The following is an 18599-nucleotide window of genomic DNA, read 5'->3' on the forward strand; positions in this document are numbered from 1 at the left end:
CTCTACCCTCAGGGTGGGGTTGCTGGAGTGAGAGGAACTTCCATAGGCAGAACTCCTGGAGGCAGGGCTTAGGCCTAGGTAGGTTCCAGGTTCTTCACGGAATGGCAATTGGTCTAGTGATTTCAAATCTCCATACTTAAAGGGCCCAGCAGTTGCCAGTCCATGCTGGAAGACTGCACCCCAGCGGTCTCCCTGGGTTCTACTTGTACAGTAGAGGAGACAATTCTTAGTCCCCTCCATCACTTGTGGACCCCACATTTCCTTTGTCTTTTGGGTCCAGTCTCAAAACTCAATCTCTTCCACCCCACCTGCCCTTTCAAATTCCCAGCCAGGCAAGTCCCTCCCAGCTGGTCCTGCAAGTGGCCGGATTGGTGTGGGTAGGGAGACTGGTGAGTTTTCACGACCGTACTGCCCTGTGTAAAACCCTCTCCATATTTTATTTTCATATTTTATGATCACTTACTCTATGCCATGCAGTGTGGGTTTGCAGGCCTATATTTTGGGTCAAACTTGGGTTTGCCAGGAATTTGTTCCCCCAGGTTCTGGCTGCCATGCAGCCACTGCAAAATTGTTCCTTCCTCTGTCTTCTGCAGGCAGCCAGGAGAGATATGGTTTCTTTCCCACACACAGATATTGTGCAGCAAGCCTTTCAGTTTAGTCAGGCAGTGTCTTTGATCACTGATCTTTCCATACCCAGACACACTTCAGGCCTCCTAAACATGCAGATTCCTTTAATTCATTTATCCCATCACTTTTTTCATGGAGGGACTGCTCTGGCTGATGCCACCAGTGGCAGTGGATGGTGGCACTGGGGAGTTCTTCCTTATTATATCTAACTTCCTGAGTCCCTGGTCTGATTTGAATGTCTAGTGTAGTGTTAAATCCAAGTAAAGTTCCCTCCTTTTTTTTTTTTTTCCACCCACCTTGCTGAGAAGCTTCCTATCTGCTTTCTTGGTTTCAAACCATGGAGTAACCAGGAAAGAGACCTTGTCTATTCAGACAACTTGAATACTTATTAAACTCTAAATGTTTGAGGCAACTCGTCAGTATTGTTTCCATGTGATTTCCAAGTTGACATACAAACTGAAGAGAAAATGAAGAACTTATAGAAAAGCTATATGAAAAATAAACAGCAGTGGACATCTTTAGTGGACTTTTTCATCATCTATCTTTCTCTCCTCTCTTGTACTCAGGTGGGAGAACCCTGCAACTCAGTCCACATATCTCAGGTTAGGCTGTTCTACCCAAGAACTGAGTAGGCGCATGGGTAAGCTTTTCTGTTTTGTTAGGGATTGGTTCAGGAACTGTAACTCCATTTCTTCCAAAAAGTATCAAGGAGAGGTTTGCTAGAGATTATGGGAAAAGTGCTTCCTCTTCTGCTATTTCCTCTTCTTCCTCTGGATGTTGTGAGTCTAGGGGTGGCCTGATCTCAGGTGTGGTCATTTTATATCAGGCACAAGTAGGAAGCCACACTCAGCAAAGGATGGAACAGCTAGCCCCTGTGTCCAGAGCCATGGGTGATATCAGTGATGAAACCTGCTCAATCTTTTAATCTTCCAGTTTTTTAAGCTAGGAATATTCCTTATTTTTGAAGGTAGCTTGATTTAGTTTTTTCGTTACCTATATAACAAAGCATCCTAATTTTTGTAGCAAATTAGTAAAATAAGTACCATAGGTTAGTGTTCTGAGTCTGATGGTTAAAAAAATGAAAAAAGAAGAAGGGAAGGAGGGGGAACCACATCTAAGTGACATAACAGACAATCCGAAAACATTTTTAGATCTAACTGATCACCTAACAAAAAATTAAGACACATTATTTTTGAAACAGATGTTAGCAAAATCATTCCAATATAAATGTGTGAATGTTTGCTGATAATTTTGTTTATGTTTACAAGTAAGATGAAAGTGAAACAGCTATAATGTTGGGACTTTGCGTATTCATCAATGAGAATGGACTTATTTGCTGAATTGGAGAATAGTTTTAGAACAATGAAAGAGTATTATTTGAAACATTTGTCCTCTTTACAATATAATGGCTCACTTGTATTACAACATGTTTTTAAATTTGATGTACATTAACAATTTCTTAATCACTTTTCAGTTGGACCATGAGTTCAGAAAAAATCTGTCACCTGTTTATATAAGCAAGTTTTATTTTGAAACGAAGCCACATCATCATTTATATGTAGTCTGTGAATGCTTTCTCATTGCCACCATAGCACTGAGTAGTTGTGACAGAGATTGTGTGGCCCACAGAGGCTGACATACTTACATTTGACCTTTCCTGGAAAATGCTTGCTGATCTCTTGTCTAGACAATCAATGAAACAGTAAATAAAGACCGTATTTGTTGTATTTGCTATTTTCTGTCTGGTGAGTGCTACCATCATGGTTGATTTAAAGCTATCAATGTGATGTCACTGATTTCACGGTTGGAAAGAGATGCATGCTGTTTTAGTCAGTTTTGCATAGCTGGAACCAAGGACCTGACAAGGACAACTTAGAGGAGAAAGGTTTGTTTTGGCTTACAGTTTCAGAGGTTTAGTTCATGGTTGGAAGAGTGTGGCAGAGGGTAGTAACTAAGAACGTGACAGCCAGGGAGAAGATAGAACTTGGCTCTCCAGGGACAAAATATAAACCTCAAAAGCACACCCCCAGTGACCTCTTTCTTTAGCAACACCCTACCTGCCTACAGTTACTACCCAGTTCACACATATCAGTGGACTAATCCACTGAGTAGATCACACCTCATAATCTAATCATTTCACTTGAACATTCTTGCATTGTCTCACACATGAACTTTTGGAGGACATCTCATTTCTAAAACATACGCTATGCTATAGTATTTGTGCTATACAGATATAATGGTTATAAATGATCCCAAGAGTATAGATGATGATACAACATAGCAAAATAATTAGGAAGTGATGAGTTTTGAGTATTTGTAGACATTATTTGTAATATAATGTATTTACTCATAAGCTTAAGTAATTCAATTTTAAACGATGACTGTGTTTAACTACCAGCTTATAAAATTCCTGAAAATTTAACAGGCAAATCTTGCAAGCTGATATGAACCAGCTCCAGCACACTACTGTTTGTGTTACATGTGCAGTATTAAATTAGTGCTCAAGTGTTATACGCAGTGTGGCTAATGAAGAAAACACTGCTGGAGGCTTTTCTGCATCCAGTCCCACTATCTCCTCAGTTAGGTATCTTGAAGACTGTAGGAGGTTGATTTGTAGACAGTACTTGTTCCGTGGATTTTGTAGAACCACTCTAGTGATTCTGGTACATGGAATTCTTGCCTGTGTGTTTGAGTAATCCTTTAAGCTGACCTTTGTCTTCAGACATTTTGTGCATATTACTATGGCCATTATAATTTTGTGTAAGCCCAAATATCAGCTATTCTCTCACTAATGACTATTGTAATAACTATGTTTATTTTTTTTCTGAGAAAAGTGAGGAAAATGGATGGATTCATTTGAGATCCATTTTTTACTAGAAACAAGTGAATTTGAAAGAGGATTGGAGTTCAAATCATCTAATATCCATGGTAGAGCATATGCCTAGCATGTGTCAGGCATGGGATTTGATTCTCAGCACCTCATATAAATAAGTAAAATAAAGGTCCAAATCATCTAATATCCAAATTTTCACACTTTGAACTGTTCAACAGAACTTTTATATGGCCTGTGCTATGGGATACACTGAGAATCAACATACCTAAAGGAGAATTGGTGAACAATCTCTAGGGTAAATGAGATACATGGAAACATACAAGTTGTGTAGAACATTCAGCACAGAGTATAGGATTCCTAACTAAAGCAGAATACCTCATAGGGAGTATGAGGACAGTTTTCATGAGGAGGGTTCTCTGGTGCCTCTTCCTCATGTCTCTCCTACAATCCACCTTTAGGTTGGAGTTATGGAGGAATATTTGAACACTGGACCAAACTAAGTTGCCATGGAACCCATTGGATCTCAAGTCTGCTTATGAGGAAATTGGTCTACCAAATCAAAATCTCTGGGACTATGGCCAAAGAATCTGTGCCCAAGGTAACTTTAAAGAGCTGTCAGGTTGAAATCCACCACAGTCGTGTGTTTTACACTCAGGAAAACAAGATTTAACAATTTTTGTGACTTGAGGCCACCAACTTCATTAGTATCATAGCCAAAGCCAGAAACCATATCGCCTGCCTACCAGGTTTGTGTCCTTTCATGGCCACTTGCTGGTAAGTCCCTCACTGCCAGGTTGTCCTTTCCCATGCAGACTGGCTGATACTGAGTAAATCTGGGGCTTGGGAGAAAATCAGGGACACACTTCTCAGTTCCAGCTTTGCCCATTTAAAAGTCAGTCACTATAATGTAAGTTGTTCAGTTTTCCAAGTGTTACATATTTTATTATTTCATCTTTATGATTTAACATTTTCAAATAAAAAGTTCATTCTAAATATTCTTTCACTGCTTTCTGAATAATTAATTACAAACTCTAGCTGCCTGTGAGCCAGACTAGCAGATGTGACTCAACATGAGTTCCAAATATTTGTTTATGATTTAAAACAAGAGGTAGCTTGCTGCCACAGGAGAGAGCATTGATTAAGACCTGCTATTAATTATCCCACTATTTCCTAAGTACATTAGAATCATGCAGAGGGTATTAAAATACAGATTCCTGGACTGTGCTCCAGGATCACTGAACAAGAACCTGTGGGACATAGGTTCTGTGAACTTTGTGCAATGATCTCTGATCAAATATTAAGTAAACAGCACGACCTATGTGACTTTGAGTGAAATTTTCTGTGGATTTCATTTATAGAATCATGGGGTTGAAGCCTGTTATTTCAGGAAACACGTTAGGATTGGTTGTTATCTCACAGCATGGGAGACTGATGTGAAGGAGGCAGGCATGAGCAATGATTGTGCTCCTACTGTCTGTTTAGGGATGCACGTATTCCTTTGCTCTGCAAGTATTTGAAAACATGCTCTTCTCTTGCCATGTGTTTCTGGCAATGGAAGGAATTCATGGCAGGACTACTGTTTAGACACAGCTTCTTGGGTGTCAAATGGAGTATCATTGAATTCAGGCATGTTCTGAATGACAGCATCTAGCTTGCACCTGCTGCATGAGCTGATGGAGCAGTGTGGAGGCCTCCTGGGACAAGTCAAAGATGGAGTGTGTGTGAGGGGTGTGGTAAAGAGTGCTCTCAAGGTAGTCACAGCAGACCAGACCCTGTCCAAGTAGGTGGCATGCTTCACTTCAGTACACCAGGTGTAGAGTTTTACAAAAGGTTTTTTGCTGCCAAAGATGAGTCATATTGGTGACATGGGAAATAAACACCAAGACTCTCACCCAGCTTGTGTTTACTGATCAATTTCTGCTTTAAAATTTTTACCTCTAGAGGAACTTCACAAGTTGATGGTGGTCAAAAGTGTGGTGGTTTCTGTGAATACTTTAAGATCAGAAAGAGCAGAAAACTATCAGCAAATTAATATCATGGTAGCTAAGAAGCAAGATTTGTACTATACAGGTGCACATTGTTTCCATTGTAACTTTTCCAAATAGATAAAATTGCCTCTTAATGGCTTTTGAGGTAGAATTTGTGTCATCTTGCCAACATAACCTGCATTAGGATCCTTTGCAGGTTTCATTTTTTGCTTGCTTCTGACTATAGGATCCCTCTTTCTACCCCTGCTGATTTCCTGGATGTTTTAGCAGAAACACCTCATTTCAAAAATGACAAAATCTCTTTGCCTGACTGCCAATGGAAAATCAGTTGCTACAAGGAAAACATGTGGTAGAGGCCAGCAGGAAAGAACTTGGACTCTTGGCTTGCTCTTAAATTACTGCCAGCTTGCACTCAAACTTTTCCAGGCACTGTCTGTGGAAAAGGCTTGGTTGTATGTTCTTGCCGATGAGCTTTTCATAACACAGTCTCCATGTTCCATCCATGCAGATGAAGCAAAGTCCAGGTAGTAATGGGAAATCAGCCATTGGCTTCCATCTGCTCACATAAATACACCTCACTTCCCTCCTTACTAAGACTCTGAACTTGAGATTAAATGAGATGGAATAAATTCTGAGATCTAAAAGAGAAAGAACATTCCAGTTAGAAAGAACTTTAGAGTGTTGAAATTAGGAACAATTTCTTCTTTCCTTCCTTCCTCCCACCTACCCTCCTTCCCTCCTGCCTCCCTCCCTGCCTCCCTTTCTGATGTTGTCATAAAAGGAAGAAATTTGGACACATAAAACAGACACACACACACACACACACAGGAAAGATCATGTGAAGTTACAGTAAGAAGGTAACCATCTGCAACACAAGGAAGGAATCCTCAGGGGAAACCAGACCTGACACTTTGGTCTTTGATTTCCATACCCCAGAACTGTGAGAAAATAAGCTTCTGTTGTTTAAGCCACCCAATCTGTAGTATTTATTATGGCAGCCCTAGAAAACTAATATACTTAGTTTTAGAAATTATTTTTTAGAAATTGTTGGGCTGGCAAAAGACCCAAATCAGCATACTACAATGACACGGACACATCAATATTTATAGCAGCAGTACTCACAATAGCCAATTTATGGAATCAACCCAGATGCCTGTTAATAGAAGTGATTAAGAAATTATGATATTTATATATACAATGCAGTTCCACTGAACCATTAAAAAATGAAACTATGGCATTTGCCAGGAAATAAATGGAAATGGAGAATATAATGCTAAGTGGAATATAGCCAAACCCAGAAACTCCAAGTTCCAATATTAACAAAGTTGTAGAACCAAGACCTTTCTCCAGAGTCACAGTATGCTAGATAAACTTATACCCCCTCCCCAAATATGCCTATGTCCCAATCCCCAGAAAAATAAATATGGAACTTTCAGATGTGATTAAATTAATATTGGGATAGGAAAGATTATTTTGGAATGCCAGACAGGCCCAATATAATCACAAGGGTCTTTATAAGAGAGAGATAAGAGGTTCAATTCAGAGAAGGTGCTGTGATGGAAGAAGCAGAGAAAGTGGGAGATGTGAATGGAAGAAGAGGAGAGGAGGAAGAGGAGGAGAGAGAGGGAGAGAAGAAGGGAGGGAGAGAGGGGGAGGGGGAGAGAGAGGGAGAGAGGAAGGGAGGGAGAGAGGGGGAGGGGGAGAGGGAGGAAGAGGGGAACGGGTGGGGAGAGAGGGAGAGAGAGAGAGGGAGGGAGAGAGAGAGAGACAGATAAGAGACAGAAAGAGAGGGGGAGAGGGAGTGATCTGAATATGCTTCACCACTGGCTTTGAAGGTGGGAGAAAGAATTGTGATCTAGGAATCCTGGTGGTCTCTAGAAACTAGAAGAGGCAAGGGAACAGGCTCTCCCCTGGAGCCTCCAGAGGAAATGTGGTTCTGCTTGCTCCTTGCTTTTAGCCCACGAATTCCATTTCATAGCTTGACCTTCAGGACTTTGAGATAAGAAATGTTTTAAGCCATGAAGTATATGATAATTTGTTACAATACCAGTTAGAAATCAACATATAGAACAAGTCTCAAATCACTACTGAACACCATTGGACAATTGTACTGTAGTTCCTAAAATATTTGTTTTTCTACTCTTGAAAATGGCTATTGTATGGATATTATTTCTCAATCTCCTCTAACACCTCTTCCTACCCTAGTAGCTAACATTGCCTCATATTTCATTGAGGAACATAGCTTTCTAGGAATTATCATCCACCCACCATCAACATCATAACTTCTTTGCTTTGTCTCCTCTTAGGATAGTTTACATTCCCCTCTCCATATGCTCTGGATTCGCTCCCCTCTAGCCCCTGAAGACATTTTTGTTTACTTCTCCCTCTATCTCTCTCTCATCCTATTTTTCTCTTCCTACAGGGTGTTGCCCTTTAACATATAAACACACTTCGATATTTTTTCACGTTAAAAATTCTTCCTTTTATTTTGTACCTTCCTCCAACTTAATTTATAACTGAAGGGAATATGGACTCATTTCCTTATAATGTAATTAATCTTCAATGTGCAATACTCCATTCATTCTTTGAGTGGGATTGATAAAGTAGCCTACATTTTAAAGTTTTAGCATATTTTTCATAGAAGTTGCAAGAAGAGTATAAAGAACACACATATACCCCTTACCACATTCTCCAATAGTTAACATTTTACCATCTCTTTTTCTCCCTCTATCCTGTCCCTCACTTGTTATCATTTTTCTTCTTTCTTTCTGAAACATTTGCAAACAAGTTGTAGACCTAATGCCCAATACCCCTAAATACTCCACCATCCGTTTTCCCAAACAAGAACTCTCTCCTGCTATAACAGCCACAGAGACGTACTACTTAGAATTCTTGTTGCAATTCTTGGTTATCAGCCTACCTGATTGAATACCGCATATTTACTAAGTCAGTGCTTTACTTGAAATGCTCCCAGCCTGGGACTGAACATATTAGGAGTTTAAGTGCAGCACACAAGATTCCTCTAATGAGTGACTGTGGTATGAGGCCCTTCTATTATCCTAGCTAAACATCTCTCAGAACTCTGATGCATCTATCTGCTTCTTGAGGATTCAAACTAACATGATGGTACTAAGTAGAGAAATCCAAGAAAAGAGGCAATAAAATGGATATTTGAGAGTAACTTACTACCTATCAGGCAAAGAAATGTGTGGACATGGATTGTTTCTGGTGTATAGTGTTGGTCCAATTGCTAATGATTTTACCAAAGGTGATCTGAAAAAATGTCCCTGTGAAAGAATATTCTTGTAGGTTCAGTGGCTCTGGCAATTGAAAGATGAGAGGGCAACATTACTTACCAGTACAGTGGAGATTACTGGTTATTGTCAATGTTTTATTGATCCTTAGCAGAGGGATAAGACATAAGGGATAAGTTGAATCATAAGTGGGATCCAGAAACTTCTTTGGTAGATTATAAGGATATCCTTATTACCTGCAGTGGATACAATTGAAAAGCAGACTCAGAATCTCAAGAGTTATCTCAGAGTTGTCATTCTTCTCTGGAGACGAAAAATTTATCATGAGTCTGCCTGTTAGAGTAGTGTTAAATGACCAGTAATAGATGCAGCTAAATTCAAACTTGCATTCTGCATACCTCCACGGTGGTAATTTCCCCAGTGTCTGAAGTAAAATAGGGATTAATATACCTGGTAGTTGAAAGAATACCCACATTTCAGCCTTTTAAGAAATATCATTATGGGGAAAATTAAGTTGAAATCTCTACTACTGATCTCTCTCCCCTGAGATGAAATTTTAAAAAGCCAAATTTCTAGGGGCATGGCAGAGAGTTTTGCTTCCCACTAAAGACCCAAAGGACACAAGGACAGAGGTCCACATCACATCTTCATTTAACTCAATTCAAGGTCATGGGTTGTATTCAATTGTGATGCCTTTAGTCTCCTCAAATCTGAAAGTCATCCTCAATCTTTCACTGTCTTTCATAGTCTTGAGAGTTTTAAAAAGTATAGGTCTTTCATTCTGTACAATGTCCTTCCACTTGAGTCCACTTGATTTTTCCTGGTTGCAGAATTAGATCATTCTTAGAAGGAACATTCTAGATGTGATGTTGTGCCCTTCTCAACATCATATGAAGAAGTCCATGATGCTAACTGTTGTTCTACTGTTGGTGATGCTAACACTGATCATCTGATCAAGCTACAGTCTTCCAGGAACATCCACTATTGACTCCTGCTTGAATCAACTATCAATTTATTCATTGTAACTGGTTGGTCACTTATATCTGTCTTTGCAGTTGATAGAGCCAAGAAACATATCCTTCTACTGTAGTTGCTCTTGTGCCAGGCTAGCTCATATGCGGGGTAAGGGTGCAGAGTCAAGATCCAGATTCCAGGAGTTGGGTGGAAGCAGGCTTGTGGCAAGCAGCCTGCAAACTCGTTTATTGCGGGAACAGCTATACATTTTATAGGTTTCTTGCCCAATCACAATGTGCCACGGGGGATCAGACCACCAGGTTCCTATACAGTTTCCCTTGGTAACACTGAGTCAATTTGGGGCAGTTGTTTACTTTCCTAGGTAGCTGAAGTGGAACGCTCCTTCCTGCAGGTTTACACACTTGAGACGTTCATTGCTGCCAGCCAAGAACTAGAATTTCTCTCAGCAGTACACAAACAGATACATGTGCACAAGCATGAATCTATTTTGTATCTTGTCTCTTTTATATTAAAAAAAAAGTGACTTAAAATTAGAACTCCATTTCTATCTGAAATCTCAATCATCCCCCTTTTCTTATTTTTAACTCCTTTATCCAACAGTGAGAAACCTGCTTCCAGTTATGATCAATGTATATATGCACTTCATCCACCTGTATGTAATCAACTTCCACCTACATCATCACTTTCTTGATCCTGTTCCATCCTTGGCTCCTGACCATGCCACTGTCTTCAATGGGAATGGAAAGGAAGGGGAAGAGGAAAAACCAGTATCTTAACTTTGTAATGTTAGCTGAGTATTTCTTGTAACCTAACATGAGACATTGAAGTCTCTTCATAGATGTCAAAGAACAACTCTTGACTTAATTTTTAAAGTGGATTTTTCCCCTAAAATGTATGGTCACACATTTATGGGAACTAGTGGTTTCATATTATGATATTCCTTCCCTAACAAAGACATTTCTAAAAATATGGAACCTAAAAACTGTGACTCAAACTTCTTATCAGAAAGATAAGTATAAGCCAACACTATACTTATACTGGTTACCTTAATTCTGGGTTTTGTGATTACTTTTAAGCATAACTTTAAAAAGTATGATTTTTTTGTGTGTGTGTAGAGAAAGGAGTACATAAATGCAAATCTGTAATAATACATTTAACAAACAATAATAAATAAATGCATATATATATATACCCAACACCAAAGTTAAGTGAGACACTTGGATGTGGTTAACCAGGCAAAGTTAACCTCTATCCTGAAATGGTCAGTTAATAATTTCCTTGCCTTTCTTTTATAGTTTTGGCACCTACACTATATGTGACCACATGTTCATTTCACCCAATACACTACCAGTTTAGGCCCGTTGTTCCCAGGTAGTTACTAATGAGGCTCTTTTTTCACTGTTATACATCATTCTAGTTGGAATGATCTAAATTAAATGGATGCATAATTTATATATGAATCCCTATGCAGCATGACATTTAGTTTTGAAACTGAGTGGCAAAGTGGAAACCTAGTTTTGGATGAAAAGGGTCTGATTGCCACAGTTAAATGAAGGCTCCTAGAAAGCTTTCATTGAACTTCAGTGCATCTGAGAGTTTATAAGAGCTTTATTTGAAGGAGACAGTGCGCAAAGAAGTTGGTTAATCTTAAGGAACTCAAGGCTCACCATAGTCTAGAGACCATTTGTCAGCTCACAGTATGGGTTGGAATTTTCATCGTATTTTTAAATCCTCCTTTAAAGTGTTCTTTAATATTTACTGAGGAGCAATTTACACATCATAAAGTCCATATATCTTAGCCCAAGGAAGTTCAACATCCAATATACTCGTGTATCCACAACCCAGACCCAGAGACAGAACAATTCTAGCTGCAGAAGCTTTCCTCACACCTTCACACACTGTAAACTCCCGCAGCTCTCTGCCTTTGTGGTGTCAGCAGTGACTTGTTTCATCTGTTCTTCAAACCCCTGTGAATGAAATCAGTATATACTTTCGTGTCTAGCTTCTTTAGCTCCTGGATTGTCTCTGAAATTTGTCTAATTTGCTGAATGCCTCTGTTCATTCTTTTTCTTGGAAATTCATTGCATGACTACACCAAAATCTATTTATCCGTTCTACTGTTTATGGATTTTGCCTTAGTGTTTCCCAGTTGTTAGCTCTTATAAACAAGTACCAATTGCAGAATCACCAGCACTACAGAGGAATTCCTCTTTTCCTGTAGCTTCATTCCCACTTTGTATTGTCATTCCTGAACTGTGGGGAATGAATATTTGTTGTTAATTTGTTGTTATATTAGGTGTAGCAACCTGAGGAGACTAATGTAGTCAGAAACTGGTTTTTCATCAACATGAATTTATATGATGATCCACAAAGAACTATATATTTAGAATTATTTCTTATATAATAGATATAATTTTTTTCCAATGGTCTGTTATTTCAAAGAAATACTGTTTGGACCTATTGCGTGGAGATGCACTTTCCTTTCTGATTTTTTGATTATACTGAAATCTATTGGACCACAGACAGAAAAAAAAAAAAAAATCAAACAACTGTGTAGTATAATGTTGGCTCAGTTTTAACAGGAGATAACACTAAGCCAATTATCACAGGGCAGTTCTCTTAGCTGGCTGCTCTGCTGGGAGGCAGGGATCATAGAGGCATGAGTAGTGCCATTTCTGGAAAAGATAAGTCTAGTGGAATTGGCAGCCACGTGGGCAGATAATTGCTATATGGATGTCAGAAAAGGGATTTAATGAGGAGGGGTATTCTGGTCCGAAAAGCTAATGTAGACAGGTTAATGAGCCACCAAATTAGAATGGCATATCCAGGGAGCTCTGTGGCATGGAGATCTAGTGGGAGGGGAACAGGCTGGTTTGAAAACAATTGTCAAAGATAATAAGACTTGGGTTAGTACATTCAGATGGACAGGGAGGATGCAGTGCTTGATTTTTTATTTTTTTAAGCATCCTTGAAAAAAATTGAACCAAATGCTTACTCAGAGCTCCCAAGTAATAAATGCTTTTTAAAACATGCATTAGCCTAACCAAGTCTAAGCAGTTATCAAAAGATGAGTTTTCAAAGGTAGAGTGAGCCACTTCTCACCTTCCTCATGGACTCTTGATTCTAACTTACCAGATGTGTAAATAAATTAGAGAAATAACATGAATTAAATTATGGGCAAACTCTTAGACTCAGGGAGGCAGAATTGCATCTACATTTCATTCATAAAAGCAGAAGGTGTAGTTTTAAATCTGGTTACATTAAGCTTTGTGTCTATCAATTACCAGTGATACGTAAAAATCATTCTAAACAAATTCAGAGATCAGTTCCATTCTTAGTTGGAAATAAAAAGTCATGATCAAGTGTTTTGAATCTAAGGAAGAAGAGCAATAATGGGAACCAAGTCAATCAATCATTAGCTCACAAGGTATAAGTTAATATGGGTTATTCTTGGTCATAATTTAACTGCTAATTACTGTTTTTTTCCTTAACCTGAAAATGTCTTAATTTCCCTTTCGTTTTATTTATTTATTTTTTACAGACTGCATTTTGATTCATTGTACACAAATGGGGTTTCTATGGTTGTACATGATGTAGATTCATACCATTTGTGTAATCATACATGTACGTAGGGTAATGATGTCGGTCTCATTCTACCATCTTTCATACCCTGCTCTCATTTCCTTCTACATAATCTAAAGTTCCTTTATTCTTCTCTGACCCCCCCCAGCCCCCACCCCCATTATGTATCATCATCCCCCCAGCCCCCACCCCCATTATGTATCATCATCCACTTATCAAGGAGAATATTCCTTTGGTTTTTGGGGATTGGCTTATTTCACTTAGCAGGATATTCTCTAATTCCATCCATTTATTTGCAAATGCCATAATATTATTCTTCTTTATTCTTTATTATTCTTCTTTATATTATTATGGCTGAATAATATTCCATTGTGTATAGACAAAACAATTTCTTTATCCATTCATCTGTTGAAGGGCATCTAGGTCGGTTCCACAATCTAGCTATTGTGAATTGAGTTGCTATAAACATTGATGTGGCTGCATTACTGTAGTGTTCAACATCTCTAGTAATTAGAGAAATGCAAATTAAAACAACTCTAAGATTTCATCTTACTCCAATTAGAATGGCTATTATCAAGAACATAAACAATAATAGGTAGTTGGTGTGAATGTGGGGAAAAGGAACACTTTTACGTTGCTGGTGGAGTTGCAAATTGATGCAGCCACTCTGGAAAGCAGTGTGGAGAATCCTCAGAAAACTTGGAATGGACCAACATTTTGACCCAATTATCCCACTCCTCAGTTTATACCCAAAGGACATAAAATTAGCATTCTACAGTAATGCAGCCACATCAATGTTTATAGCAGCTCAATTATATTTCATTTTTTAAGAAGTTTTACTGGATATAAATTCTTGGTTGACAATTTTTCCCTTCAATACTTTGAATGTATTTTTCCATTGCCTTCTGGCCTCAGCAATTTTGTTTTTTTAACCAGAAATCAGCTGTTAGCCTAATTGAGAATCATTTGTGTTTGATGAGTCACTTTTTTCTTGATGCTTTCAAAATCCTCTGCCTTTGCCTTTTGACGGTTTGAGTATCGTTATAAGAAAACATTTGCATAAATTAAATTGAAGAGTTTAATTGAACAAAAAATGATTGACAAATTGGGCAGCAGATCAGACTCAGAAGACACAGAGAACTCCACTTCACAATACGGATAAGGAGCATTCATAACAGGAAGATGGAAGTGAGGTATAGAAACAGCCTGATTGCTTGCAGCAGGGGCAGCTTTCCTTATTTGATCATGGTCTGATCAGTTGCCAGTCTGATTGACTGAAGTTTGACTGCTTTTGATTGGTCAACATTCAGCTAGTTGAACTAGCCCCCCCCCCCCCCCGCCCCCCAAAAAATGCTCCTAAATTAGGCCCTCAGTTTGTTTATATACTAAGCAATTGCTGTCCTTATGTTGGCCTTCATGGAAGTGCCTCAGGCAAAATTTAGTTTAACTCCTGGTATTCCTAGGTGTGGAGCTCTTTGAGTTTATTCTATTTAGGCTTGTTAAACTACTCATGTGCAGATTGATCATTTTCATCCATTTTGCGAAGTTTTGACTATTATTTCTTTCAAATATCCTTTTTACTTCCATCTTTTTTTCTTCTAGACTTTCTAGGATGCATGGTTTATTTGATGGTGTCCCACAAATCCTTGAGGCACTATACATTTTTCTTTATCATTTTTCCTTTATGTTTCTCAGACTAGATAATCATAAAGTTTACTGATTCCTTTTTTCTGGGCAGTTCAAATGTGCTCTTGAGCCCTGGTAGTGAAGTTTTGATTTCAGTATTTATTTTTAAACTTACTGTTATTTTACTGTAATTTGAGGTATAACATAAGGGAAGTTTAACACAGAAAAAATGTACCACTGCATTTGGATAGAGTGACTTTCAGAATCCATTTCCTCCCAGAAATTCTTATCCGTTCTCCCATGCTTGACGGGAGTGCAGGTAGGATGGCTCCCCAGCCTGTTTTCCGTAGCTGGCAATGACTTGGCCCTCATCAAGAGGAAAGCAACAGGATTTGTTACTTTTAGTCTTCTTGCAAATGTCCATGAAGCAAGAAATAAGTAAGCAGCTTCTGCACTCACCAAAGTCTAAAGATTTCCTCCCCAGTTCCTGGAAATATCTCTTCTCAGGGGATTGACAGTGGCATATCCACTGCTGTGAAGAAAAATCCCAGTCTTCTTTGAGGACGTTGTTGTGACCTCATACTCTGGCCTCGGTAAGTTAATCACCTCAGACATAATGGTTCAAAATCAGCTTGTTTCTCAAAGTCTGGGTTGATGCCTCTGCAATAGCGCAGGAGAACTTAACAGTATGTTCCCACCTGAAAGTCACTAGGTTCTGTCCAGCTTCTTTTGGGTCTTTTCTCCAGTTTAACTTGAGAAAGCTGAAATCCACTCTTTTCCCACGTGTTTCTCTCTCTCTCTCTCTCTCTCTCTCTCTGGCTTCTTGTCTAAAAGTTTCTGCTCAAATATTTTCTTCACACAAAGTTCCAAATGAAAAAAAGAAATGTTTGTTCTCTGCCCAAACTGGCTGTCCTAACCAGAAAAAAAATAAAGAAAGAAAGAAAAGGCAACAATGTCTGCAGAGACTATGGTGTTTACATCAGTGCCCTGGACTGTTCCTCCTTCATATGCCTGCACAAGGGTTTTGGGCTTCAATGGATGAATATTTCTATTTTTATGAATTTACTCCATTTTACAAGACAGAATATTTCTGCAGCTTTTAAATGTCAGCTTTCTGTGTCTTTACTGCTTCTAGCCATATAATTTCAAAATTCCCAAGGATCTGGTTTTAAAGAGGTCATCTTATTGCCAATGCACTATTTTCAAAATGTTAATCTAAACACACACAAGAAGCAGAGTGACCCTTGACTGAAAATAAAATATTGAGTGTGTGTTCTCCAAAATCACAAAGACAGCTTCTTGTGAAACAGTGATTTAATAGCAGAAAAAAAAAAAAAAATAGTACCATCTTTCCTATTGCTGTTTGGAGGGAATTCAGTTTCTCTACAATCGTAAATTCCAGGTTGAGTGTTTGACATTATTAGGACTTAGAGATCTGACAGATTGAGACAGAAGTATGAACTACTGCAAGGCAAGTTGGAGTCTTTGATATCTAAGCAACTATCATCTAAGGCTCCCTTTTAAAAGAACAGAGAGAACCTGAAGTTGAGTTTAGTAGGAACACTGTAGGAATGTGGATGTCTGATAGAAGACAGTCTGTCTGCTGTGGGGTAACAGGTGATGACTCCCATTATAGTGATAAGCAGGTGACCAGAATAAATTGGGCACAGCCCTGTCATAACTCCATCTTCTCCCCTTGTCCCTGTGGGACTTCATGTCCCAATTGATTAGAGAGAAGCTCCCACAAAGGCATTCAGTAAAAGCATAGAAACCCTAATTGTAGAATTGAGAAAGACCAGTTACATTTTTTCTTTACTCTGTAATCTACTTCATGTAATCGGAATGGAAAATTTTGTTCTAATTCTATCAAAAGTGATGAAGTGCTTTGATTCTGGACCCATCTTTGAAATTTCTGTGGCCCCATCTATCATTTCTGTGACCAGCACTATAATTAGGCATGCCGTGCTAATGTCCTCAATCACAAAGTGGAAATTAATATCTGATATTTATGCATATGAAAATCAAGTGCATAAAGAGATATGAAAGTCATATAGGGGTTACTTAGTTTTTATGACACTCTGGTTGTTTGAGTTAAAGAGATCACAAATACTTGTGACTATAATTGTCATAGTGATGAGCCCATGGTAAGTACTTAATAAATATCTGTTGAATGAGTAAGGGGTAAATGTCACGTCACAGCATATTGGAACTGAAGTTGTAATGCACAGAGAATTCAAATATAAAACTGTTTTTTTAAAATAAAATACTCACATAGGCACAAAGAATGCGAAAGTCTTATTTTTGTAATGAACTCTGAGGGATCAAACATCTCCCTTATTTTTTTACTACAACAGGACCCTGACAAGTCAATCTCTTGAGAAATTTTTGGAAATAATCTACTTTTAGAACAATATACTCAGTTTCCTAAGACCAAGGCATCTGGAAATCTTGTAAAAAAGTAATCTGTAACAGACTAGGAGCTGTTGATTTCTTCAACAATTAGCTTGTTTGCCGTCCACAGGACATTCTGGAGGTGTGACAGGGGATCCCTCTGGCTGTGGGAGTCAGCATAAGGGGGCTGATTTGCTCCTGCATGTGCAAACAAGCTGTTCCCTTATTTTCTAAGCAGTGACAGCTCCTCAGGGTAGGCATATTTTTTGTGCCTCATGAACTGCATGTCAGGAGTAGTATTAAAGAACTTAAGTAATAAATTTCATTTGTGGATGCTGAAAGTTTTTAGAGGATGTTTTCCATATTGATAGGATATTGAGAATCTGACAAACCTCATATGGAACTTTCTTGAAATCTCACATTATCTTCCTTTAGATGACAAAGAGGATTCATTGGAGTTGATAAAGGCTCAAGAAGAAAGGCCACTATGTGACTTCCCAGATTTAACCAACTATAGGTGCCCCAATATTCTATTCCAGCCTCTGGCCTTCCAGCCCTTCTACACTGATGCTTTTTCATATCACAGGACTTTTGAACATGATATTCACACTAACTAAAATTCTTTTCTTATCTCTCTCCATCCAGTTTAAGGCAAAGTGAAGGATTCTTTAGGTCTTTTTAAAAAGCCTTTCCTAACTTATCTCATATCACAATATTCCTATTCTTATTACAGCTTTATTTCATATTTGGGATGCTAACAAATATGTGATTCCTCATTAGAGCTTATGATTCACAAAGGCAAGGATGGGATGTCTGCTTTGATTTTCCATTGTATCCCCAACATAGTACTTAAGTGAGGCCCCACAAGATCAGAGGAGGAAATGATTGCTTCTGCCTGGAAGCCAGTGAGCAGTGAAATAAGCATGAAGCACAACACAGCATACCAATTGAGCTTGGTGGAAGATAACATGCCAGAGGAGGAAGGCATTCCAATCGAGGAAGTCACATGCATAGAGGAAGAGAAGCAAGTGAGTGAAAGATGTGTTCAGAAATCAGAATATGAATATACAGGAGGGATGAATGGAGAAGAGCTTACACTATTGATTATTGCAAGGTTTGGCTTGTTAAGGTGTTTGGACATTTTCTACGCAGTGAGGAGCCATTTGAAGGCTTATGAAGCAGTAGAACAGCACAATCCCATCTGTGTTTCAGATACAATTCTGGCAGCAGTGTGAAAGGCAGTGGAACTAAAAATAGGAATATAAATAATGTGCTCATCACTTTTCCCCTATTTGCACAGTAATCCAACTTTTAGCCTTGACA

The sequence above is a fragment of the Sciurus vulgaris genome (assembly GCF_902686455.1).
Source record: "Sciurus vulgaris genome assembly, chromosome: 3".
In the NCBI taxonomy this organism is placed as follows: domain Eukaryota; kingdom Metazoa; phylum Chordata; class Mammalia; order Rodentia; family Sciuridae; genus Sciurus; species Sciurus vulgaris.